Source organism: Pleurodeles waltl, chromosome 9 (assembly GCF_031143425.1).
Source record: "Pleurodeles waltl isolate 20211129_DDA chromosome 9, aPleWal1.hap1.20221129, whole genome shotgun sequence".
Taxonomy (NCBI): domain Eukaryota; kingdom Metazoa; phylum Chordata; class Amphibia; order Caudata; family Salamandridae; genus Pleurodeles; species Pleurodeles waltl.
This window is the reverse complement of record NC_090448.1, coordinates 201856593-201884545: the sequence shown is the minus strand read 5'-3', so window position 1 is coordinate 201884545 and position 27953 is coordinate 201856593.

Sequence of the window (27953 nt, the reverse complement as noted above, 5' to 3'; positions counted from 1 at the left end):
GGCCGTGGGCATTGGATGAAGAGGTGGGTCCAGGTGCGGTTTTGAGGTTCCTCAGGGCAGAGTTCTTTTTCTTTAAAGTTGGTTTCTTTTGAGCAGGTCTGCTGTCCACGGGGGACCTTAGTCTTTGTTGAAGGCAGGCAGTCCTCCCAGGGCTTACAAGGTCACTGGACTGCAGGACAAGTCATCTTTTGATGCAGAATCGATGAGGAATGCAGAGAGGCTGGTAGGGCTGGGGTCAAGTCAGTTGGTGTCTGCAGTCTTCTCTGCTGGTGTAACGCTGTAGTGTTCGGTTCTTCTTAGGTCATCGGGTATCTGAGTTCTAGGGCTCAGAGGTGCCACCTAAATACCAAACTTAGGGGAATTACAGGGAGTGCCAGGTGGTAGCCAATGGGCTACACAGCTTTAGGGTGACTAACATTTTTTATGACCACTTCTGCTGAGAAGTGGCCATAACACTAACTCTAGTGGCCTAATTCCTTACAAAACAAGAGGGAGGAATTTAAAAAGCAGGGTCCAGTTTAGCTCATCCACCTTAGGGAGGGGACTGGCACGAAGTGGGCACTCCCCGTAATTTGACTCATTTTCCCACCTGTGCTGCTGCCAAAAGTGGGGTCAGGACAGGGTGGATGGTCATCTCCATCATCTGGAGAGACCTGGGTTGCATTACAAAGGAGACAAGGCCTTTGAAGCACCCTGCTCTTGAATTTCCATCCTGCCTGGGAGAGGAGGTAACACCTCTTCCTAGTGCAGGCTTTTGTCTCAGGCCCTCAAGAGTGCTGGCTCTCACCGTGGGGGCCATTAACATGTCTGTGGTGGCTGAACTGGTCAGGACCAGTCAGTCAGCACACTAGTAGTTAGTATATTTTCAGGGCGTACCTCTAAGGTGACCTCTGTGTGCATTTTTTAATAAATCCCTCACTGGGAATCAGTGAGGGTTTATTATTCTGAGTTGTTTGATACCAAACATCCCAGGATTCTGAGAAGCCATGATGTAGCTTGGGAACTTGCATTGACCAGTGTCCAGTACATGCATTTAAAATGGCTCACTATATCTGAGAATCAACAAAGACATAGCAGGGGCATAGCTGCTCATGCAGGATATGCCCTCACATGTAATATAATGCACCACGCTTTAGGGCTGTAAGGCCTGCTAGAGGAGTGGCTTACATATATTTCATGAAGTGTTTAGGGGACATGGCGCACAGGTTGTGTGCCATGTATTATTTTCAAATTTGGAAGCACCTTGTCATGCAGCCTGCAATGGCAGTTTGCATACAGTTGGTGCTGGGTCCCTCCGAGTGGCACAAGTTGTTCTGCAGCTCTGAGGGGCCTTCTTCAGTACCCATGCCCTAGGTATCATTACAAAGGGCACATATGGGTCTGAAGGGCTTGGTCACTTGTGGATCAAGTAACCAGGTGTCTTGTTTTAGGAAAAGAACACTGGCACTGGGGATATGGTTAGCAGGAGCCCAGTGCACTTCCCTCAAAGTTGCATTTATAAACCAGGCAACATGTGTGGGGTAGTGCAACCAGAATCCAGCTCCATACAAGGGATATGGCACTCATTGACAGAGCGGACTTCCAGGAAGCAGCCACACCTGGTGATCTGTACACAGGTGTGCCAGAAAGCTTTTGACACTTTGAAGGAGGGGATGTGTGTAGCACCTGTGCACAAGTCCCCTGATGTCTCCAATTAATCCATTGTGCAGACAAACACCTCAGATCATGGTGTAGGGGCCGTGCTTGCACAGATAAGTGAAGAAGGCCTGGATCAGCATGGAGCCTTCATCAGTAGAAGGCTACTACCCAGGGAAATTAAGTATAACTCATAGAAAGGGAAGCCTTTGCTGTGGCTTGGGCTCTGAAGAAGCTGAGCTCATACCAGTTTGGTACTCACTTCTGGGTTCAGACACAAAGACCCATCTGATGGTTAACTGAGTTGAGCAGTGAGAATCCCAATCTGTTAAGGTGGTCCATCTCCCTACAGGGAATGAACTTTAGAATGGAACACCTTCTTCGAACAGACCATGCCAATGCTGATGGTCTCTCCAGGATATTCTGCCTTAGTACAGAGAACTCCCAAGGGTTTTGGTAGCTCTCCAACATTTTCAGTGGTGGGACACGTGTTAGACCTAGCATCCTTGGCGTGGTTTCCCCTAATGTTTTTCCCTTCATACCTCCTCTTTTGCTGACCTCATTTTTGCTGGCTATTGGAGTCTGGGCACTTAACCACTGCTAACCAGTGCTAAAGGCATGTGCTCGCTGCTTAAAACTTGGTAACATTGGCTTATCTACAACTGGCATATTTAATCTACTTATAAGTCCCTAGTAAAGTTCACTACCTGTTCCCTGGGCCTGTTAATTAAATGACACTAGTGGGCCTGCAGCACTGATGGTGAACCCACTTAAGTAGCCCTTCCACATGTCACAGGCCCATATTGCAGAGCCTATGTGTGCGGCCATAATCTGTCATGTTGACCTGGCAAGTTAACCCTCTTGCCAGGTCCAGACCTTCAGTTTTAATACATATGACACCCTAAGGCCAACCTTAGTCAGTCCAATGGCAGGATGCAACATATTTAAAAATGTTACTTTTACATTTTACGTGTCCAGTAATGAAAAACTCTTGAATTTGTTTCTCATTCCTACAAGGCCTATCTTTCATGTCCTGAGAGTAAAAGGAACTGAACTTGGCTTCCAGAAGTCTTCAAGGGCTTGGGTAGAGCTTGCCTTCTGTTAAAACGTCTCAGATGCATCAAAGACGTTATCTGCCATTGCCTGGGCTCTTCTGTTGAGAGTCCTAACTTGCCAAGGGGTGCCAACTCCAGTCCCTGGGCCCTTGGAAGTGCAAACTGGTGATCTGAAGGAGGTAATCCATGTATCAATGTGTTGAAAGAATCAATGCAGTGTCTCTCTCACGGCTGAAGAATCGACACAGAGCCTGTCTCACAGCTGGAGAATCACGCAGTGCCTGTTTCACGATGGTCCCATCAACACAGTGCATCTGGATTTTCAATGCTTCGTCCCGGGGGTGCAAATTTGACATTGACCCCGCACTGCAGTAAGGAACCTTGTCCTGTTGTTGATTCATAACCTTTCCTGCAAGGAAAGAATTGACATGTCATCTCCCCTGCCAGAAAGGAACTGACGTATTGTCTCAAATCACCTCCCTTGCGCAGTAAGGAACCAGTTCATCGATTCGCTTTTCTGGCATCTCTCCTCCTCTGTTGCCCCCATCATCTTTGTCTTTGTTTTTGACGCATCTCAGGTACTTTGTGCTAAAGAGATACATCCATTGATTGCTATAGATAAAGTGCTGTTTCTATCTGATATGGCAGCCTTGAAGGCTCGCTAAACAGGCCACATAAACAAAGTGGCCATGCAAAGGAATGTTTCTTTCAGCCTCCAGTGGGCTGATGTTAAAGTGGTTTGGTTTATGAAACTCCTGGTGACATTGTTGTAACTAGGGTTGTTAGATTAGGCCTCCTAGCTTCTTACATTTCAGGATTTTCTGGAAGATTGAATGTCTTAGGCTTCACAGCCTCCAGGCCACTTGTACAGTGCCTTTGTGTCCAGCAAGATTCAGGGATACCCTCTCTCAAGGTACCCTCTACAAGACCAGTCCATAACAGTTCCAGGGAATCCATTTGCTTCAGAACCTCCAGCAAATCCATCATCTACTGTTCCTCATGGAGAAGTGGGAGGCCATTGCCACTTGACCTGAAGACACGGTTACATCAGAGTGCAAGTCAGTATAAGTCAAGAATGTTTTTTTATTCCAGACTGGGGTTCACCCATAAGGGCATATTCCATCCTTGTTCTCTGTAGGTTTGAGTGTATCTCAGAAATATTTCTTTCTAGCATTTGGAAAATGCATAAGTACACAGAAGTGTGACTGTATGGTGTGAGGGTATGTCACTTTTCATGTTCTGGCACGCACACCATGGGGAGCATGCTACACAGTTAAGTTGGCTCTGTGACATACATGCATGGATCACAAGAGTTTATACTCACAGGCATGTTTCCTTATGCGAAGAGGTTTTGAATTTGAACTCGTCTGGAAATTATTTGTTCAGCCCACAGTTGCATGTAATTTCCACAATATCACAAGTTTGGTTGGAATTGGAAGGTGCTAATCAATGTTGCATCAGTACTTGGGCATTAGAATAATGTGATTAATGTTCCTTCTTGTTTTCCTCTCTTGCATTTCAGTGACCCCGGAAGAAGGGATGCCACGGTCCCAAAATGCATTGGGTTTTTATGTAACTCTTGAAGTGAATGGATTCCAAGAATTCTGCATCCATCACACTTGTTGAATGTGAACTACCCTGCTTATATCATGACTACTCCATGATTTGCCTAGAGGGCAATTTCATAATGGTTTTGAGAGAACTAATTTAATAACAAAAAAGATGTGTGGTCATTTGTAATAATAAAGGTGTGAATTTTCACTTCTGGCAATGCACACTGACCCCGAGCCACTCTTGTGGTTCGGCTTTGGTTAATTTTCAATTTGGGTCACTGGCGGGGCCCAGTCCAGTGGAGCACACCTTAATTTTGATGAATTCAGAATCAACATCGTTTATAGGCTTAGTTGGCAGATTTGCAGGAGTGCACTATACTTCTATTTCACTATTGATGCTGCTGTTAGCCATATTTCACTGAGGAACAGGGTGGTTTCATCCTGCAAGACCTGGATCTCTGTTCCATGTTTGCTGAGGAAGCTGGTGTTAAGGAGCATGCATGATATCGGCATGTGGGTAGCAGATGAGTGTTTGTTGGAAGGTGTTCGAGTGGGTGAGTTGTTGGAGGTTTCAAGGGTGTTCTTAGTAGGTGATGAAGCTGTGTGTAAGGTGGTGCAGGTGAAGTGGTAGGAGGTGCACATGAAAGATGAGATGAAGGTGGTCCCTTCCCTCCAAACTCTCAAAGAAGAGCCCCTCTTAGGAGTAGTGCCAGACGGCTAGCTGCCTACTTTTTCTTCTCTGTGGCACAATACCTAGGCTTGTCAACAGTAGTGGGTGAACTAGCCCATGCAAATGATTGCATATTGTTATGTATATTTGTAAAGTGCACTATCACCCAAAAGGGCCTGGCCCTGCCTTTGGTAGGTTGGTTAATATAAACGCCAGGTGTTCAGCTTCCTGTGGAATTCAAGTAGTCCAACTTGCTGATGATTAGAGCATAAGTGACCATTCTCCTAGTGCAGCCTGGGAGCCATTTGAAAATATTCCTCAGAATTGTCAGGGTGTGGAAGCAGGATGCAGTGACGGCTTTGACTTGTGTGTTCATGTCCAATTTACTGTTGAGGATTATTCCAAGGTTCCTGGCATGGATTCTAGATGTGGGTGTCAAGAAGGGGCAACTCACCTGAAAAGCAGGATGTCTGCAGGGGCGATGGTATGTCCCCGACCTCCTGGAACAACTCTCTGCACTTCCTGGTGGACACAGAAACCCCGGCAGGTGTCCCAAAAGGAAAGGGGGAGTGGAAGAAAAAGAGACAAAACACTGCCATGTCTTGCCGGTCCAGCCAGGCACCCTGTATCTTCGAGGGGGCAGGTCTTTGTTGACAGAGTGATAGTAGAGTTAGTGCACTCAACTTCCTTGAAACTGAATCTCTCTTTCTGATATGGGCACGGGAGCGGTAGTAGAACACCGGGATGCTCCAGCACTTTTCTTGGATAATATGCATAGGGTTAAACTAAAAGGAACAAAAACAATCCAAGAAATACAAATGTCCACTCTGGGTTTAAACAGTTCGGTTGGCACAGTTTGGTTTGGTTTCACTGTGTGTGAAAAACCCTTCAAAAGCAAATTCCTCAAACCTGAAACACAGGCGTGAATGACATAATTTAAATCCAAGAGTTATGCTATTAGAAAAAAAAAAGTCACGTAAATGCTCTTTTAAACTTGCACTGTCACTATTTGTAGTACTTGAGCTCAAGCAGATTTCAAGGAGCACATTTTGGCAAGTAACTACAATAATAATGTAGAATGTTCAGAAATGCATTTGTCTCTTCAAAAGCACTCTACCAAAATACGAGGCCTGAAATACACTAGCTGTTCTATGAAAGCACAGCACTCAAATAACAAACTCCCGGGAGAATACTAGTCACTTAGCTGCAGTCTTTCCTGGAGTGCTGGAGGAATGCCTGGTGTCAGCTGGTACAGGAATGAAGAAAAGAATTGCCTCAAAAATCCTGAATATGAGGATGATAGCAGGGGCTGGACCATTAAATCAGATGCTGAGATCAGGAAGCAAAACAAAGCCAAGCAGGGAGGCATGTTTCACTCTGCTATTTATAGCCTATCAGGAAAGCTGTTGAGTTTCCACATGTGGATGAGTCACCACACCCAATTAGAAGCACATGGCTACACTACACCCAAGTAAAAGCACATGTCTACACCTGCTCACATTAGCAAACAAGCATTGGTAAAACAAGCATTGATAAAACCAATTGTGTAACACAGCACATTATGTTTACTTAAAACATGAAGGTTTAACCAGGAACAGAGATATAATTTAACCCTAATCCCCGGGAATGCTGACAGATAATGCAGGAGGCACCTTGGGGATTCCTGACAGGTGTGGGTCTGAATTTGTTTGGCCACCCTTCAGAGTGCCATGGTGATATATTCTTGCTGAAGATCGGTACTTCTGACTTGTGGGTTTTAATTTCTCCCCACATAATTCCTTTCCCAAGAACAGGTTTAATCTCCTCAAAATGGGACTATTGTGTGAAGCAGGTTGTGAATGACCTGCTGACTAGCAGAGTAATTGACAAGGTCTAGGAAGGTTAGTTCAATGCGCAGATCTCAGTAGAGGCTGAATCAAGAAAACACTTGAACATACCTAGTACATAAAGCAGTGGAAATATGGTCAATTTAATATTATATTTCCACGCTGATCTTGTGTTTGCCTCGCTAAATTGAGCCAATGCCAAGTTAGGATTTTGCAGCAGGTTTCACCTACAGTGTGAAAGAAGTAATGCACCTCCAACTTACAGTAAAGCACTATAGACACACACCAGAGTAAAAAAGAAATGGGGATATTTGGTCTTGGATGCCCATTATATGGCCTGTCCCAGCCACAATCAATCCAGTAAAGATCCCATGCAGCAGGCTAAGTGCAATACTAGGCTGAGTTAAATAGTAGTTCCACTCACTCAGTTCACACATGGGTGCACATTCATATCCACACATGATCATGTGTGATCACTGCAGAGCCTCTTACCCCAGGAGTACAGCAGCTGACCTTTTTTTTAAAGTAGGCTATAGGTGGTTAGCACTCAAATCTGTTTTTGCAGAGCTCACTGTGAGACTCAGTTAGTGAGACTCACAGATGAGATCGAAAAATTGGGTGCTCCAAAAGTAGAAAATATAGGGAGGTCAAAATGAGTTAAAACTCTGTTCATTACACTGTTTAGTTGTACATGTCATCTTTCGGAGCTATATGTATAGTAAGCAGAGTGGAAGATGCACAGTAATCCACAAACACATGTGATTTGCACAGAGGTGCATTCACCAGCTACTCACGTTCCAAAAGGGTCATCTATAAAAATGGGCACATCTTTAAATGCTCTATCGCAGCACCTATTTTGTGCCCAACACAAACTATATTGAGATCACTGTTAAGATAGCACCACAGACACCATAACTTCCTATTTAGTACAATTCTAGGCATAGTAGGGTGTTGGGGTGTGTGACAGTAAAGATATCATTCACTTCAACATTTAAAGTGACAGGACTAAGTGGCCAATAAAAAAAATAAGCAATGTAATGGCACACAGTAATCCAATGTTAAATGTAGAACCCTAAGACAAAACTCTGTATAATGTGTTTGTGAGGGCTTATATACTAAGGGTCATATTTATGACTCAGTTTGTGTTGCGTTTGCACCATGCAATGTTGTACATGTTCAACACAAACTTTGAGTGAGATTTAAGAACCGACGCAAGACCACTTTGCGTGACCATGATTGGCTCCATGCAAATTGCTGGGTTGCCTTACTCTGAGCTAGGGAGGAATTCTATTGGCGTTGTGTCGGGGTTCCCAGGCAACTTCCATTGTTTTGACACCCCTTCCTGCACAAAAGCAATCTGGCATGCAACAGAGACACCCTTGCACCGTGGTGCCATGGTTCCTGGGTTGGCGCTAGGCAGCCAAAAGGGCGCAGGGGAAAAGACAGGGATGTCCTGTATTCTTTTAAATACAGCACATTCCTGCTCTTTCCCTGTCATGCAGTGGGCAGCAGCAAGGTGACTTGCAGTGCTGCACTGCATGACTATTCCCATAATTATGCCACTATGGCCCTCATTATGACATCGACTGTCTTTTCCCAAAACCGCCGTTGCCATGGGTAACAGAAGACCGCCAGTGCTGGAAGTCTTCCGCCCACCATAATATGGAGACTGCTGGATTTTCACCACAATTAGGCTAGAAATCTGGCAGTAGCCCTGGGTGGTCCTACCACCTGCACCGCCCGTCAGAAGGATGCCGCCAGCCATATTATGGCCATTCATATGGCCTGGCAGTGTCCTGCTGGCGGGGTGGTGTTGGCCATAGCAGTGCCCCTTCCGTTCCCTGACGGACGACCTCCTCGCCATACAAGGTAAGTCGGGCGTCCGTCATGGGAGGCGGGTGGAGGGTGGGGGTGTTGTGTATGAATGTGTGTGTGTATGTGTCTGTGAGTGTTGTGGGGTATGCGTGGTTGTATGCATGTGAGTGAATGCATGTATGAATGTTACAGCAGGGAGTGCATGTCTGCATGTCAGTGTGTATGTGTGAGTGAATGTGTGTATGGAGGAGAGTGAGTGAATGTGTGTATGGAAGTGGTGGTGCATGGGTACATGCATTGTGCTTGAGGGTGTGTGCATGATTGCAGGGGGGCTGGGTCACTGTAATTCCAGGGGGGTGGTGGTTTGGGGGTGGGGGCATTTGTGTTGTAATTCTAGAGGGTGAGATGTTGGGGTGCTGTAATTCTAGGGGGTTAGCGGGTTAGGCGATTGCTGGGGGGTGGGGAGCCTTCTATTGGTGACAGGGAAGGAATTCCCTGTCACTGGTAGCCCTACCGCCTTGGTTTTCGTGGCAGTGGTACCACCGCGAAAACCATGGTGGTAGGTCGGCTCATTATACCGCTGGCGGTCATCTGTGGACCGCTAGGTTGGAGATGCACAGCTCCGGTGTGGCGGTTCATACCGCCATGGGTGTATGAATGGTGATTTGGTGGGTTGGCTGCGGCCAACCCGCCACACCCATAGTGTGGCAGTATACACCGCCAGCTTGATGGCGGTGATACCATCACACTAATCCTGGCGGTCAGAAGGTCTGCCAGGGTTAAAATGAGGGCCTATGTGTTTAGATTTATAGGTTAGGAGACTGACTCATTTATCCATTACTTTAACATTTGCTAGTTTGAAAATTGAGATCACCTAATTTTTTTGTTGACATACTTGGGTCCCAAGGTGCCTGACATTCCTCCGTTCAAGTCTCCTTACCATTGGCCTTTACAGGGAGTTTGCATTCTGCTGATCTTTAGGAAAACCAATAGGAGGTAAATGGAGTGTAGTGCGTGAGGCAAAGGATGAGAAATGGGGTCTAGAAAACTATCAAAATAAAATAAGAAGTGTGGCTTCTTTCTACATTCATGACACAAAATGCAGCCTTTCAGTGCTGTTAAATCCTTCTTAGTTGAGTATTTGGAACGCCCAACATCTGTCTTCTTTAAAAGTCAAATTAACTTTTGGGGATGTAAGATTTACCAAGTCAGATGTTCAAACAAGTTGCAGTGTTTGTAAGGAGTGCCTTTCAAGCTGAGCTATTAGACCATTAGTGACATGGTCAGACATGGCATTTTGCTGCCAAAAATACTTTACTATTTTTCACTTATGCCCTTGTAATATGGTAATCTGTGTACACAGAGCCGAGTTCTCACGCAAGGACCTCCAGGTCACAGGTTAAAAATTGGAAGGGTCTATGCAGTCTTTTCTAATTTAGCAAAAGTCAATAACACTTAACAAGCTTATAGTTGTATATCTTATTGAAGGATTCACTTCCTAAAAGGAGCTAAATAAATATTTATATAAAATCTAAACATTTTAGATTGAAAATTCAGCGGAACTTTAGAGACATTCAATAATATAAATGTAATATATAAAATGAAATATGGTACATTTAATCAATTTGTTACTAACACTTTAAATGCATAAATGAGTTCAGCTTATTCAGTCATATCTGTGTGTGGACGAGAAACAAAACACTGTGTGGAAGCAGAGCCATCTCGAATTAGACTTGCAAATCATTTTTATCTTTCCTTGAAAGAATTGATCCAAGGTAATTTAGATTAAGCATCTGCTTACTTGTTTGCATCCTCAAGATCAATATTGAACTATTTAACTTTAATTAAGTGACCTTGTTATATAAAACATACAAGGCATCACTGGTCTTGATTGCCAGATTGGTTTTGCGCAGGACAAACGTTGTCTTTTGCATGTACAATATGAACACTTAATAGTTACATTGCATTTTAACCACCTAATTACCATAATAACACAAAACTCACAAACTGTTCTTTTGTTTAAAAATGGCATATCAAGTATTTTGGAATGCACTGCTTATGACCTTACATATTACATCACTCATGATATGGTCTGTGATACCACTGATGGCATCTCAAATGACATCACTGATGACATCATTCGGTAAGTGTAAGTATATGGATGTGTGAGTGGGTGTGTGAGTGGCTGTATTCGTTGTGCGAGCAGGTGTGTGAATGGCTGTACAGGTGAGGGAGTGGGTGTGCGCATGCTTGCATGGGTGAGTGACTGGGGTGAAAGTGACTGTATCTGTAAGTGGATGAGTCAGTGAGTGTATGGGTGAGTGGGTGTATGAGTGGCTCCATGATTAAGTGAGTGGCTGTGTCGGTGACTATGGGATAGTAGTAAATGTGTGAGTAGCTGTATCGTTGAGTGAATAGGTATGTATATAGCAGTATGGGTGATTGGTTGCATCAGTTCCTGTATAGTAGACAAAGTGGATGTGTAAGCATCTGTATCGGTGAGCAAGTGGGTTTCTGACTGGCTGCATTGGTTGTGTGAGTTGGTGTTTGAGTGGCTGTACAGGTGAGGGAGAGGGTGTGTGAGTGCTTGTATGGGTGAGTGACTGAGCGTGTTAGTGACTGTATTGGTGAGTGAGTGGGTGAGTCAGTGAGTGTATGGGTGAGTGAGTGGTTGTATGCATAAGTGAGTGGCTGTGTCAGTGATTGTTTGGGATAGTGAGTGGATGTGTGAGTAGGTGTATCAGTGCATGAGTGACTGTATGGGTGAGTGCATGGGTGTGTGAGTGTATGAGTGAGTAACTGGGTGTACAACTGACTGTATCAGTGAGTGGGTGAGTCAGTGACTGTACAGGTGTGTGTGGGGGGTGTGAGTGGTTGTAGGGGTGAATGAGTGGGTGTGTCAGTGTCTGTGTCAGTCTGTAAGTGGGTATGTGAGTGATTGTATGGGTGTATGAGTGGGTTTTTGAGTCGCTGTATGGGTCTGTTAGTGAGTGTGTGAGTATCTGTATAGGTTTCTGAATAGATGAGTGAGTGCCGTATAGGTGAGTAAGTGGTTGTGTCAGTGCTGTGTTAATGAGTGCCTGGGTGGGTGTCAGTACTTTTATGGATGTGTGAATGGGTATGTGAACATTTGTGTGTGAGTGGATGTATGTGAGCTTGTATGTGTGCGTGGGTGTGTGGGTGGTTGTATGGATGATGTCATGATGTCATGAGTGATGTCATCTGAGATGTCATGAGTGATGTCACCGACCATGTCATGAGTGATGTAATATGTGAGGTCATAAGCAGTGCATTATGTGGGTACAAGTTATAGTTAGCTCAGGTAACTATAACTGCTGAGTTTCACTGGTTTTGTATGAGTGAAATGTGAGCCTAACTATAACGTTCCTTTAGTTTTGTTTTTTCAGTGAAATTATAAGGTTTTGCTTATTTTATTTCGGAACTATAATGTCCCTTTACCTTTAGTTTTTCAGTGAATTTATAAGGTTTTTCAAATTATATTTCCTAACTTTAACATCTCTATAATCATTGTTTTTTCAGTGAATTTCTATGGTACTTTAAATTCTATTTTGTAACTATGATGCCCTTGTAACTTTAAGTTTTTTGAGAATATTTAACTAATATTTTCTGCACAGCTCCCCTTTCCTTGTAAATGTGGGCCGTGCTCTAGGGTTCCCTAGGGACAAAATCATCTTGGGGAGAGAGGCCACGTGCACCTCCTCACCCATTCAATATAAAGTACACCCCCTCCCCCAGAACCTGGCCCGAGAGGAAAAAAAAAAACAAGCGATGGAAAATGTGTTTGATTCTTTTTCTTCAAATTTTGTTGTGGATTCTCTGTGCATTTGTGCAAAATTAAATAACATGTTTTTGGCCCTGGATGGGAGTCTTTGTGTGGCCTCACCTCCAGACTTAGGGGGTCAGGGTATTTCTACCCTTCTCCCCTCTGTTTTTTTATTAGCATTTTTTGGGGAATTCAGGCTGTGGCCCGAATCCATAGACGGCTGCCAGCAATTTGTGGTTGTGGTGCTGGCAGCCAATCAGATCTCACAGAGAGAGCTGTCGGATTTGCAGACCATCTGCATACCAAGATATATATAAATCTTTTTTCTTTAAGAATTCCAAAACTACTGACTGGATCTACAGAAAATTACAAAAAGCACTTTTTCGGGACCAAGAGCTTGCATCTGCCAAATTTGGTGTATGTCGTGCTGTATGGCCTTATATGTCTTGGTGTAAATCTGTTGAATAGTTTTTAGCAATTAATGCTACAAATTGTTTATATCTATGGATATGGCACCCCTGCAGATCCAACAGCCCTCCTGATAAGATCTGATTGACTGTTGGCTCTTTAACCAGGAAGTGACAGCAGCCATCTTAGGACTCAGGACTTGTTCCTTAGTTATAAAAAAGAGTTTAAAAAAAAAGACATAAAGGGGCAGGGTACAGATACCCTGACCATCTAGGCTTGGTGTTGGGGTTCCTCCTAGAACTCACCTGGGGTCAAAAACCTTTTTTTTTTAAATGCCAAATTTGCGTAGGACCTACGAATCTGCATCAAATTTAAAGAGTGAAAACAATGGCAGGCTTCCACATTTGTTTTATCCCCCCCCCCCCCGGGGTAGGCCAGTGGGGTGTTTATTAACTGGGGGTGCATCTGGCCCCCTTTCCCAGGCCAAATTTGGACCAGGGACCCCCATCCTCGCATCCTGACATGCATGCAGACCCCCTCCACATTCCCCAGGCCCACGTATTTTTTTAAGGTGTGGTGGACTGCAGGCCCTCTCCCTGAGCCAGTAATGGCCCTGAGGACACCATCACCTGGGGCTAGCTCACTAGTCCACCCCGGGGACATAGCGGTTTCCCTGCCTGCACCAGCATGGGTGGGAGACCTGTATTTCCTCTTACTTAGAGGGAGCATTTTCAAAACTCCTATCATGTTGGAGCAAACACAAAGGGCCTCATTACGAGTTTGGCAGTCTTTTGCCCAGAGCATTGCAGTGCTGGCTGCCAAAGGACCACCATGTTGGTGGTAATCCGACTGCCATATGAAGTGTCACACTGTGAAGACTGCCAAACAGCAGACAAGATTCCAAAACCATCAGGACACTGGAGGGCGGGGAAGAGGCAGTCCCACCACCAGCACCGCCAGCACGACAAAAATCCACCCACCAGATTACAAGCCATAAATCACCACAGCAGTCCTTCCATGGTGGAAAACCATTGGTGGTACAAACCGCTGAGGTCAGAACTCACTGTTGTCAGAACACAACACCACATTGGATAGTTTGAATACCCCCATACCTGACACACATCCACACACTGACACACCTACTCACTGCACAATATAACACACCCCTACACAACCCACAATCCTTTGCATCTGAAACACCATGCAGAGACACAAAGAGCATGCAAATATGTAGATATAGCACCTTTACAGCATAGGCACATATACACATCACACTCAGCACACACCACACATACCAGCACAACTAATACATTACACATATCACGACCACACACAATCCAAGACAACCGTCTCACAGGGTCAATTCAGAAGACAGCCATCCATGCACAAGGGATGACATAAAAAAGAGGTGGAATGATCTATGGGGGAAGGTCTATTTCCATGGCCTCATGCCACCAGATCGCTGTGCAGAAGACTGGCGGTGGGCCCCCACCACCTCCCCCACAGTTCACATCTTGGTAGGAGAAGGTCTTGGATATACTGCATTCAGAGGGCCTGACTGGAATACCTGGGGGACTGGAGTCTGGTAAGTACCCACAACATCCATGTCACACATTTGTCTTGTCCTGCATGCTTCCTACCCCACCCAAATACTCCCTAATTAACTGAATGTCCCACTACACCTACCACCTAATCACCTAATGCACCTGTCCTGCATGCCACCACCTCACTCAGCCCAACTGCCCACACAGCCCTTGGCAAAGGCACGTCAACTACTGGTTAATCATATTACTGCGACTCCCAGAATGCACTAACCCATCAATGTGAAAACCTGGCATGTGCATAACACATCACATGTAATACATGTACTACTAAAGTACAAGCCACACCATCTAGATTGTACTAGTGAGGACCAGTACATGGCAATGACAGCAATGCAATGGCACACTCACAATAGCAACCAAAGCAAAACCCAACTACAGCTCAGTGACCATTCCTAATGGCCACAGATCCATATCCGCAAGCCTGAAATAGACTGGCCTGGTTTGGAAAGTAAGATGGCTGACTCCACGCACATGCACAACATCTAGAGACAGGACTATTATCCTTGCATACTCACATACTGTGTTCCTACTAGGACACCATTTTGCAATGTTCAGCTATAATCTGTGACTTCTAGCATGCCTGACTATTAACTAGGTAACAGAGCAGAACAGTCATGTCAATTATCAGTCAAAACTAGAACCCATCTGCAGTGCAATATGCACTAAATATGTATGACAGCTCCCAAAATGGAGAATGGAAATCAAGTCACAGAGCTGTATGCACAACAAAGGTATGCCGTGCAGCATCTGTCAATGTCATTGCAGGGAATCATGCTAAGCCACTTCCTGCATCTCTCAAATAGGTAACCAAGCACACTTTCTAACCTGAACTCTGTGTCTCACTCCCTCCACAGTTAACCCTGCCATTGCCGCCATGGAGATGATACCAGAGACTGCCTGTCCCCCTCAGGATGAAGGCCCTAGTGAGACAACAAGCATGGATGTCTGGACATTGACAAACAACCTGGCCCATCTGGGACACCTTGCCAATCAATGACTTCCAGCCTCGCCCATCCCACTTCAACCCCTCCCACTTCTGGGGCATCCACATCACAGACAACGATTTGTCCCCAAACATGTGTCCCAGTGACAGTTCAATCAATTGTGTGCCCCACAGTACAGGGACTTGAGTCACAGCTTGACACCCCAGACAATGATGGTCCTGCTACCACTGTGAGTGGGCACACCATGGCAGGGACACAAGCACCTGGGGGCAGGGTGCGTGGGAGGGATGCTGTAGGCCAGAGGATGGGGCCTCTAAGGGACTCCACTAACCAGAAAACCATCTCCCAAGTCTTGGGAGCATACCACAGTTCCCAGGACAGGATGGGCCAAATAATCACCATGTTGGTGGAAAATCAAAGACTGCAGAGGGAATACCACCAGGAAGTTACACAGCAATGGCTTGCAAATAATGCCACCATGGCGTTTGTTGCAGGGGTCCTCAGGGACATCAGCACCACTCTGAGTAGTTTCTCAACACACCATCAGACCCCTTCCACTAGCAACGTAAAATCTGCCCCATCAACATCAGCGGTACCTAGTGGAATGGAGGCCCTGCCAGAGGAACCACATGCCTCAGACAACCCTCCCTCTACGGCTGAAGATACCCCCACAAACATGGACATCCACCCAGACTTCCAGCTGGAGCAGATGCCAAGACCAAACACACTGCCAATAAGTGAACCTCCCCTGATGTGCCACTGAAACACCCTGTTGACTGTTCTGAGACATAACTTCATTTCCCCATGGTACAAGGACACTGGACCTGTGTAACCAACTATTGAAGCAGCTACTGCGATGAATCCATCTACCATGACTTCACTCATCATCTTTTTGTTTATTTATGCACATTTATTTTGACTTATACTATACAGAAATGCACAATAAATCACATTTGAACACAGCTACTGTAAATGTGTTTTTAGTAATACAATAACAATTGTCATGCTTGCCAACTGTGGTCTGGTAATGCCCCCCTGAATCGAACAGGCAGTGTAATGGCCATCTAACGGAGGCACCCTCAGCAGAAGACACATGACAAAAGAAATGTCACAGGATAGATGTCAGAGAGGTAGAAATCCAGAGAAACACCAAGGTATAGTCAGTATTCCGATCTGCAATTCGAGCATGACAGAGAGTACCATCAGGATGAAAGGCATGGTGGCATACTAGGCACATTTACAGATAATAGAAGTCAAGCCCATGGTAGACTACCTACAAAGCAGGGTCATCTAGATTGTACCCATACATCACCAGGTACAGGCTTCATATAACCATACCATAGATACATATTCACATATCCCATGGAACACACAAATATCACCACAGAGGAACACAGTACTTAAACCATACACTAACAGGCCCCATAACTGTAGGTTTGTCACACACCTTTGTCAGTATACAGTTACCGGCACCTTGGACAGCATGTCAGTATACGAACACAGCTAGGTCCCAAGCTCATCATTAAGCACTCCACCCATTGTGAAGCCACAGGCCATGATACAAACATCACAATATGGCCACTAACCACAACTGACACATAATAGACCATCTCACATCCCCTTCAACCCCCCTGGTAAAAGGAAAGGATTAAGCAGTCACAATCCCACTTGTATAAAGGAAGTACAAACAAGGTACCACCCACTGTACCTACATCCATATTATCACCTATCTGTCTGTATATCTCTCATGTCTGTCAGCAATTAACATTGCCTAATGACAATGAATACCTCATGCCTAGTTTGCAGAACCAAACAGGAAATGGCTATATCAGTAAGTGGAAGGAATAGAGAATAGGAGAATGCATGAAACATACCGCAATAATAAGTAGGCCATTACCGAAGTGTATGTTAGGATCCCCTGTAACTTATACATGACATGGCAGAACATAATGTACTCTACACTTTACAGTCTATCGGTCTGCATCCACAACTCACACATAGGGCCTGATTCTAACTTTGGAGGACGGTGTTAAACCGTCCAAAAAGTGGCGGATATACCACCTACCGTATTACGAGTCCATTATATCCTATGGAACTCGTAATACGGTAGTTGGTATATCCGCCACTTTTGGGACGGTTTAACACCGTCCTCCAAAGTTAGAATCAGGCCCATAGTCATTTGAGCTCATGACTCCCCCACTGATGAAGCACGTCAGGAGGTGTAGTGGCAGCCATCTACTTCAAGTTGTGCACATTCAACGCATCAAAGGGTTCACTTCACACACCTGTATGTCAGTTGAAGTACTGATTGATTAGATCTGTCCTAGAGTCACCTGCTCCTTCTTCCTCTGACTCTTCATCACTTGCCACATCAGCATTTCCACCCACAGGTTCAGCTGCCTCCCCCTCATCTGCAATCAATGGTAGAGGAGGGCTCCTCCAGATCCGTCCAGTCACCTCAACCTTGCCTTTAGGAGCCCAAATGTTAGTTCAATTACATGCCTGGTTCTCCTGTGGGCCACATTGGAACAGAGTTCCCCTGGCGTGGTTGAGTACCTCACTGGTGTCAACAGCCAAGGACGATTTGGATAGCTGGAGTCACCTGTGTACACTAAGGTCGAACAACTCAAATGTTGTATGCGGGACTGGATGGATAGTGATGACAGGAGACATAACTCACAGACACACTCTACAATTCAAACTTACCAAGCAGCCAGGCCCTCGCTGTACCTGCGACATTAGATGTGGGGCATTGCTGTTTCACATGATGTAAGAATCATGCACAGATCCTGTAAACTTGGCTGTGACTTGTGAGATATACTAGTCTGCCAGACACATCACCTGCACATTGTTTGAGTGGTAGTTCATCCTGGTCCTGTAAACCTGTTCATTGGCACTGGAGGGCCCAGGGCTACATAGGTAAGATCAATGGCTCCTACCACATGAGAAATGTGTCCCATATAATAAAGGACTGCCTTCACAATGTCCAAATCCACACGTTGGAGGGAAACTTATATAGCTGTCCAGGTGTTTCAACAATGTACACAGTACATCCTTCAACACCAGACTGAACATGGGCTGAGACATCCTTGCTGTTAAGGTGACAGTATTGTGAAAGGACCCTGTGGTCAGGAAGTGTAGCACTGACAAGACTTGAACAATGGGCGGTATGCCAGAGGGGTTGCAAATAGCAGGCATCAGATCTGGCTCCAACCATGTACAAAGATCCATGATGGTATGACGATTCAGATGATATGTCTGGATGACATGCCTGGCCTCCATGATTTCTAGGTCTACTAGTGGATGGTACACTGCAGGTTGTTTCACTCTCCTCATGGCAGCATTACTATGTAGAGAGAGGTGAATACACTATGAGTTATGCAGTATGCATACATCACTTACACACTGTATTTTAGCTGACACCTAATACCTGTAGAGGATGCGTAGCATCTCTGACATATACAGTACAGCCCATAGATATGCAACGATTCCAGCCTCATTGCTGCACATTGGCTAACATGTGCATGGGAATGTCTATATGTAATTAATGTTTGTGTACATGTGTGTAAGATTTAGCTGTCCTACTCTATTCACCCATATGTCTTGTAACCTACCAACATCTGCCCATGGCGTATGTATCTAAGGGTAGCTTTACATATTTGTTACCATATATACTTCCTCATCACGTCCTTTAGTAGATATATGACCATTATGTTGCACATACATGATAGCACTATATACGTATTCAGCTGTTTTGGTGGAATAGGTGAATGACACAGATTAATGAACACATCGATGAAATATGCCCAGAATGGCAGGTGCCTGACCTGCTGTACTGGACGGTTGGAAGTGACCTAAGTCCGCCTGCGGAAGTCGTCATAGCAGTAGGCAGTCACAACAGCCGTGCAACTTGCCATTGGGGAACATTGCTTCCCTTGGCGGACTTGGGCCAATAGTGATGACCGCTGGCGGTGACAATCCTGTACGTGGCGGCTGTGACTCCCATTTTCTGCAGTATTGTTCTCTTGACTCCTGACACTGTTGCCAGCAAGATTTCCACAACGTGAGCTACTGTGTACTGCCTCTGGGAGCCATCATGCCACCTCATGCAGGTGATAGGACCCTTGCCTTCACCCGGGAAGAAATTGAGAGGGTTGTGGAGGAGGTCCTATCCCTGTATGGACAGCTATATGGGGCACCAGAGAAGCAGATGAGTCATTTGCCTTAGCCATGTGTGATAGATGTTGTGTGTGACATTTCACTGGGTATGTGCACTAATGAGGGTGTACCTGCATGAAGATGGCATGATGTGTAGGCCTGTGTGCTGAGAGGATGGGAATGTGTGCCAACTTGCTGTGACTACTGTGCACTGATCACTCCAATTGGTAGGGTGTCACTGTACATGACTTTCTTCCTCTGTCTGTGTCATCGATGCAGGTGACAGTCATCCGAAGAAGGGGATCTAGCGCACCATTGTCAAACAACCGCAGACCCTCGGGGTCCATAGCCGATGGAGCACCCATTGCAGAAAGCGGTGGGAGGACCTGAGACACTGGGCCTGGAACCACAGACCCCCAGCTGGTGATGTCCTGCCAATGAACCCACCTCTGCTCCTGTCAGCCCTGCTGCCCTCAGTGAGGAGGCAATTGACCTCCTGAGGTCAATCTCTGTGGGTCAGTCGACCATTGTGAATGCCATCCAGGGACTGATAACTCAAGTCCAGAAAAGTAATACGTTCCTGGAGTGCATTCACAGTGCACTGGCTGGCCTACAGAGATCCTTTGAGGCTCTGGCCTCCACACTGATGGCAAACAATAACCCTTTGTCTTCCATCTCCCCTCCACCTTCCTCTTCCCAATCTCAAACCCCTCTTTCCTGACCCAGCAAAAGCACACAGACAGACAAGCATGCTTCTACCTCAACATCCAAGGGGAGCGCTGACAAACACAGGCACCACAAGACCCACCACCGGCATGCACACAAACAACACCCACGTGCAGACACTGCAACATTCACTACCTGCTCATGACACCCCCACCATCCCCAGCACTACAAACACTACACCTGACATAGCTGCAGTCACCACACCAACATTTACGGACACAGCCACAACACCTATCTTACCCACAGTCCTCACAACAGCAGACCATCAGACATCCACCCCTGTCACCACATCCGCAGCCACCACAACTACTGACACACCTTCATGCAGCACATCCACCATGCCTGCAGTAACCACCCCAACATCTCCCTGCACCTCTACCCTCCTCTCAAGATACAAAAAACACCCACACTCACTCACCCAACAGACACCCACAAGCATACCTCACACACACATGCACACAAGACATCCACCAAGACACCTATTACAACCACTACCTCTCCCACCACTCCTAAACCCTTTGCCATGACCGTACCTGTGTGGGTAAGGTGTTTTTCCTCTCTGACTTGTGTCTTTTCCCTACTCCTCTCACACCCAGTGATACACCTAGACGGTCTGTGTCCCTCCCCAAGTCCAGCCCTTCCACCTCCAACACCTCCCCTGCCACGCCTGCACATTCCCATGCCCCTGCCAAGACGTTGACCCCTCCAAAAGGTTCCCAGCACTCCCCTAAGCCTTGACCTAAGCCCCCTCCCAATCCCAAGCCCAAGGATCACCCACCCAAGCCTAAGTCCAAACCACCCCCTTTGGCCCCCCATCGCTGAGGTACCTGACTGTCCTATTGATGCCCCAACCTGTGGAGGTTACATGGCAGTCAGGAGTCAAGTTGGGGCACACACATGTTCATATTGTGCATGTTTCAGCTTGTAAATATTGGACTGGCCTCTGGCCTTGGACATTTATTTGTATTTATTTAAAAACCAGTATATCACAGGATCAACCTGTTGTTGGTTTCAAGGTTACATCTTTGGCCTGCATTTCTTTACGTAGGGAAGTTTTGGTCTTGGCTGACATTGTTTGTGTGTAAGCATTTGTGTGTGAGTGGTGGTTGTGCTACCAGTTGTGTCTGAGCTGCATGTGTGGTTATGTGCATATGTTTCTCCCCGAGCAATGGGTGTGTTGTGTGATGGGCATGTGTATGTTGGGGACAAGTTGTTGTGTTGGTATTGTGTGGTGTTTGTATTGACGTGTGTGTGTGGGGATTGGTATGTCAGATCCGTTGTGATGTGTGTTTGTGGGGTATGTGGTATGGCTTGTTGTTTGGATGTGTGATTCTGTGTATTTGTGCTCTGGTGTTGTTACGTTGTGCTGTATGCATGATTTGTCAAGTGGAGGTGTATATTATGGGTGCTTAACAATGTTTTCTGGTCTTGCCGTTATGGTGTAGTTTTGTTATTTGGTGGGATTGTGTGTTGTTGTATGTGAGCGTGCCAATGCTATGTATCTGTGGATTGGTGTGTTTTTGGTGTGTGTGTGTGATGGACGTATTGTGTGTGTACTGTGTAGGTATGTGTATATACCTTTGTGTATTTGGCTCTGTGTGTGTGTGTGTGTGTGTGTGTGTGTGTGTGTGTGTGTAAGTGTGAGGGTACATGTGTGTGTTGTCCTCACCAACCATCCTGGATGTGTATGTTGTGTGTGCGTATGTACATTGGCATTTTTCAACAGTGGCAGGTAGGTGTGTGTTGCTGGTTCTGGAGTCATTGGGTGAGCAGGAGCAGAGGGAAGGTGTACAGTTTAGGTTCCATGGCAGCTTCAGAATGAAATGTATTCCTGAGGGTGGGTGTCTCCGTTTATAGAGTTGGTTTCCACCATGGTTTCTGTGGTGGTGTGACTGCGGCTGAAATCTTGGCGGTGTGCTGCCTCGTAATCTGTCCAGCGAAAACTGCCGGCCTGAAGGTGACTGCTGTCATCCACGGTATTCTGTTGGGAAGACTGCCATGCTCATAATTTGGTGGTCTTCTCTGCCAGCCTATTGGTGGTATGACTGCCACTGCCAACATGGCAGTCCTGCAGCCGCCAAACTCGTAATGACCCCCAAAGTCTTCTTCTAGCTGGTGAGCACTTTGAAAATGTTCCTCCCTGGCCGGCTAGTACCAGGCTTTTGATCGTTTCCCTGCTTGCATTGATGCAGGCAGGGCAACAGATCAAAATATTGCTCTGGTCTGGAGGGAGCAACGGTTCATCATGCATGGCATCTTCTATGATATCATTGATAATATCACTACAACATTTGCAGTAAAATTATTGATGAGAAAACTCTGCATGGCAGGGCATGAATTATAGTTGCATTAGGGGATTGAACACTGATGAAGAAATGCATATACATTTAGGCTTCTAATGACATGATGGATATTTCCAGGCATTATTATTTGTATTTAGTACGCCCATCCCTGCAGAAAATCAGTAACCTGATTTATAGGGTGCTGTTCTTCTGTAAAATACAAGGCTGATTCTTTTGTTTCGTTAAGTACTGCTTGTTTAGGGTTGAGTGCTCAAGCACTCTGGCCCCTATTGTAATCTCCCTGTGGGCTTTTAACCACGCTCATGTCACACCCATCACTATCTTTGGTTCGTGGGTTTGCCTTTTCAAATTCGCTTGATTTGATTTGTGGAAGACATGCATACGTCATGGATTTTTCAGTGTTTAGCCCTCCTCGAGAGCACCGGTAAACTACTGAAAACATATGAGGCTCCATGTTTTCTGTATGGCTTGTGGACTTCTTTTTCTTTTAGTTTCCTAGACAACGTGATCTCGCTGGGCAGTAGTCGAGCATTTTCCCTGACATCAACCCTGTTACATGAACAATATGGACAATTGCACTGCTATGTTTGACTGCGACCAAACTTCTGTTTCCTTGCATTTGACTTAAAAAAAAAATAATAATCACACATTTTCTATCTATTAATATGTAATTTTGCATAAAAATGATCAACTTTTTTAACTTGTACTGTGCTCATCAATATCTTTTTTAAACAATTTGTCCTGCCATGTAAAATAATCCAGCACACTGAATTTAAGAGTTAATAGTTTGCTGTTATGTATCCTTGTGAAGGACTTTCGCCATCTACAAAGTGCTAAATTATGACATTCACGAAGGAAGCCACTAACTCTTGCACTCAAGGTCATGGCAGCTGTAGCTCTTTGAACTGACATAAGTCGGATTTCATTTAGATGATGTAACGGTCAGTATGGGCCGTGGTTTTGCTATAGACTAAGGGTGTTTTTTTTAGTGACAGTTCACTTGGGCAGGATTATATATAATTTAATAACTGAGTATGATGAGACAAATACTATTATTTGGTCCCATTATATATGATGATGGCTTTACCTGGCATTCATGGTTTTGCACGCCTTCATATTTGAATATATAGATAAGTAATATGGTTTCTCGCATTATTTTCATCATTTAATTTTGAGTTGCATATTGACCGTAAAATGTACAAGAATAAAATGTATGTCATGCCCAGAGTATACTTATGAGCAAGATAGCCCACTTGGGCAGGATTATGTAATTTAATAGGAAGATAAAATGAGGCGAATATGATTGTTTTGTCCCTATTATAGGTGCTGATGGCTGCGCATAGCATTTATGAGTTTGCAATCTTTCATATTCCAACATATAGATTAGAAATATGCTTTTTTTCACTATTTTTATCTCAGAGTTTTGATTGCTATATTGGCCATACCATGAACAAGGAATAGTACTTAAGCAGAATGTTACATTTTGTGGCAACAGCATATTTATGTGTTTTATTACTGTGCTATAATTGTATTCATTGTCATATATCACACTCCGTGATTGATATTGTTGATTTCATAAGACCATATACAAATTATGACCTATGTACTAACTATTATGACTTTGTTTAATAATTTGACTTAAAAGGGCTCTGTATGTATTAAGCAAAGTGCAGTTCAGTATAAACTTACCTGTGCATTGATTAGCTTCAAAACAGCCTTCATAGTCATTCATTGGTGCTTCAAGCACCCTTACGCTTTGTTTATGATGATTACTACACAAAAACAATAAGGGGAAGATTTAAGAGCCCTGTTGCAGGATTGGCGCACGTAATTACGCAAGACTCGTCGCATAAAGAGGTAAGTGTTATTTTATTGGTTGAGTATAGCAGTATTTTGTATTGGATGGCTTTCTTGAGCTGTTTTTCACTCTCCGGGTATGTGCTACAGGCAGTGGTTCATGGTCTCTTCCTCCTTTCTGTCTGTTCTTTCAGGTCTCTCGGGAAGCACATGTGGGAAGAAGAACAGCAGTCTCGGTAAGTGTTTGGGTTTTTCCTTTTTTTTTTTTTCTTCCTGTATCTGCCTTTCCCTTTTTTTTTCAGCTGTTGTCTCTTCCTTGTCTTTGGAATTTGTATCACTCTCTCTCTGCACCTCTCCCATCCTTTCCCTTTCTGTTCTTAGGTGTTTTTTCTTTTGTCTTTCTGGTTTCTATTCTTTTCTTTACATCTGGTTGTTTCTCCTATGTTTTCTGGCGTACTGTCACTGCATCGCTTATTTCTCGTTATCTTTTCCTATTTAGTATTATAGCTCCTGTTGAATTTCCATCACACCCCTCTCTTGTAATCCCGCTCACCCTCCCTCATGACTTTGTACTTGAAATACGTGCCATCCAATTCTCGCACTATAGTTCCCCTCCCGTCCTCCCTACCCCTGCCCAGGCCACTTCCACGCACCTGACTCTGCCACGCTTCTTCCGAAGCGTGGAGGGCAATCACACTCTGCTTCCCTGAGTCTTCTCCTTCTGTCCCCAATTGGGACCACCGACTTCCTGGTCTCTTCCCTCCTCCTGTCCCCGAGTGGGAAGGACTGCTCCGTGATCTCCCTGCGTCCTCTGCTCGCATCTTCGGTTGCTCCTTCTTCCTCCTCCTTGTTCGCCTTCCTCTCCCGATAACCTGATGCTGAGCTATTTAAATTCCCATTTTCCCATTTTCAAACACTTCCGGGTCAGCAGGGGAAGCACCAGCACAAGCAGGGGAAAAGTGCGGGCCGACTCAGTCCGGCCCGTCACAAGCCCCTTGCGCCATATATCGCCACATTAGCATAATTTTTGTTTAAGCTAATGTGGAGAAATTATGGCAAAAACGCTGTGCCATATTTATAAAGTGGCACAATGCATGCATTGAGCCACTCTGTTATCCCTTGCATCACAATATGCGTGCACCACGCATAATGTATGGAAGGGTGGTGTTCCCCCAATAGGGGGGGTCGTAAAAGTGGTGCAAAGGAATGTAATGGATTTCTTTGCACCATTGTTTGGCATTTTTAATGGCTGCTGAGAGCAGGCGCTAAAAGGGGGCACACCATTGGTTACAATGGGCCCCTAAGTACTGTTCAGGCGAGCGCCAAAGTTTTGGCACTAACCCTGAACAGTACATAAATAGCGTAAATAATTCTGATGTTATCGCCCCCTACCCTGCACCATGGTGCGCCATATTTTTAATACGGTGCACACATGTTGGCGGTAGGGTGGTGTTAAGGGATGCAAGGAAAGTGACACTGCACTGGGTGCCACGCCACTTTTGATAAATCTGCTCCTAAGTTTTTTAAACACTTCCATGCGTTGGGCAGCTGGGAGCCCCCCACACCATAGTGCTCATGTACGTCAGACGGCTCTCGTTCGTCCCCAGATTTCCTTCTGCCAAAAACAGCCTCAGGAGCTGGGGAAGAGATTCTCCAGCACTCTAGGCTGTTTTGGGCTTTTCAGTGAAATGTTGATCAGGCACACACTGACGTCTTTTCACTGAAAAAAAAGTAAAATGAGCTGATTTCACTTTCACTGCCTGCAGGGCTATCTCAGCCCACTGAGCACTGAGGCAGACAGTAGACGTATAATTGGAAAGGGGAGGATCTCCCCTTTCCAATAGTACCCTTCCCTTGTGGATCCCTGCTTGAAGGTCACCGTATGAGGGTGATCCTCAATCAGGGATCCACCACTAGATACCAGGCAGGGGGGAGCAGACCCCTGGGCCATGGCTGTTGCTCCCCCTTTATTTGTTTCGGCCATATTCAGTCTTTCTGCTCCCCATGGAGGACAGGTGGGGGCAATAACCTCCGATCTGTCAACCGGGGAAGAGAAAGCCCACTAGGCACCAGGAATTATTTTTTTATTCATGTAGGGGTGGGGGCTGCCTAGAATGGGAATTGCAATGCCCCTATCCTTGCCCAAAAATGGGCACAGTCTTTCTGCCCCTTGGAGGCAATATGGGGCTACTATCCCCGATCTGCCCCCAGGGGAGCAGAAATCCCACTATAAAACAGGGACTATTTTTTTGTTACTGTAGGGTTGGGGACTGCCCAGAATGGACCCTCACCCCACAAATAAAATGGGCAGAGTCTTTCTGCTCCCCTGTGGGCATAAGGGAATTATTACTCCAAGCCTCATTAGACACCAGGAAAGATTTATTTTTTTTAATACAGAGGGGTGGGACCCGCACACTGAGGACATGGGCATGACCATGCCCCTACCCCAAATAAATGGGGACACATCTTTCTGTCCCCCTGGGCAGGGGATGAAGGTAATTACCCCTGATCTGCCACCCAGGGCACAGACAGCCCATTAGATGGCAGGGAGTACTTATAAAAAAAAAAGAGGGGCCGGAGCTACCCACCATCGTTATGCCCCAACCCCAACTAAATGGGGCAACAGTCTTTCTGCTCCCCCTATGGACTAAAGCATTTCATCCTAATGACAAGCAAGATAACATTCAGCTCTTTTTGGTGTTGATTTTACATTTGAGTCAAGAGAGCTTGGCTAACTCCCAGTATCGTCCCACTTACAATGGTGAATGGCTGCATTTTTTGGGCTTGAGTAGGCTGCCACCTGGAAATACCTACCAGACCCAGGCACCTCTGAAACTATACATATGGGGGAGTCCAGGGTGGTGTGCTTGACATGCACTCTACACTATTTTCTTACTCACAATGCCCTGCAAACCTCCAACTTTGCCTGAAGTCACACATTTTCCCTACATTTCTGTGATATAAATGCCTAGAATCCACAGGAATTCACATAATTCCTACCACCCAGCATTACCCCACTTGTCCTGATAAGATCTCTGCCACACTTGTGTGGCTGGGCCTAGTGCCAGAGACAGGAATGAAACCAACCAAGGTCAATAGGAGTCTTCACATAAGGGCTCCTATTGTCCTTGGTTTGATCGTTCTGTATATACATCTCTATCTATATCCTTCTCTCTCTCTCTATCTCTCTATATATAGAGAGAGATACACACAAATGCCTGTGTATCCACTGTGACAAAAAGGATGATGCCTGCTGAGTTTTATCTCACTAAGCGCTTTGATTTAAATCTTTGCTGCTGCCAAATGAATTTCCGATGCATCTGTGACCTTGAGAACTGAGAAGCATTGTTTCCTACACGTATTTACACCAAACATAGCATGTGACATCATGATTGACACTGAAAACAGACTCTCTTAAAAACATATTGCAAGTCAAAGTTAATAAATAACGCTTTTGTGCAAACTAAACAATATATCGAGAATCATTAAAAACGCTCGTATCATTAAATCATGTGTAATATGTCAAACAATTCTGTATTGTGGGAGATGAAAATGATCATTTAGCATATAATAATGTATTACTTAGTAGATCTTTGTCAATTGCAATCTGCATTCATAGATTATGGCCATCATTCGGTATAACTACACAGGGATTAGTAACAATATCAATTGAGC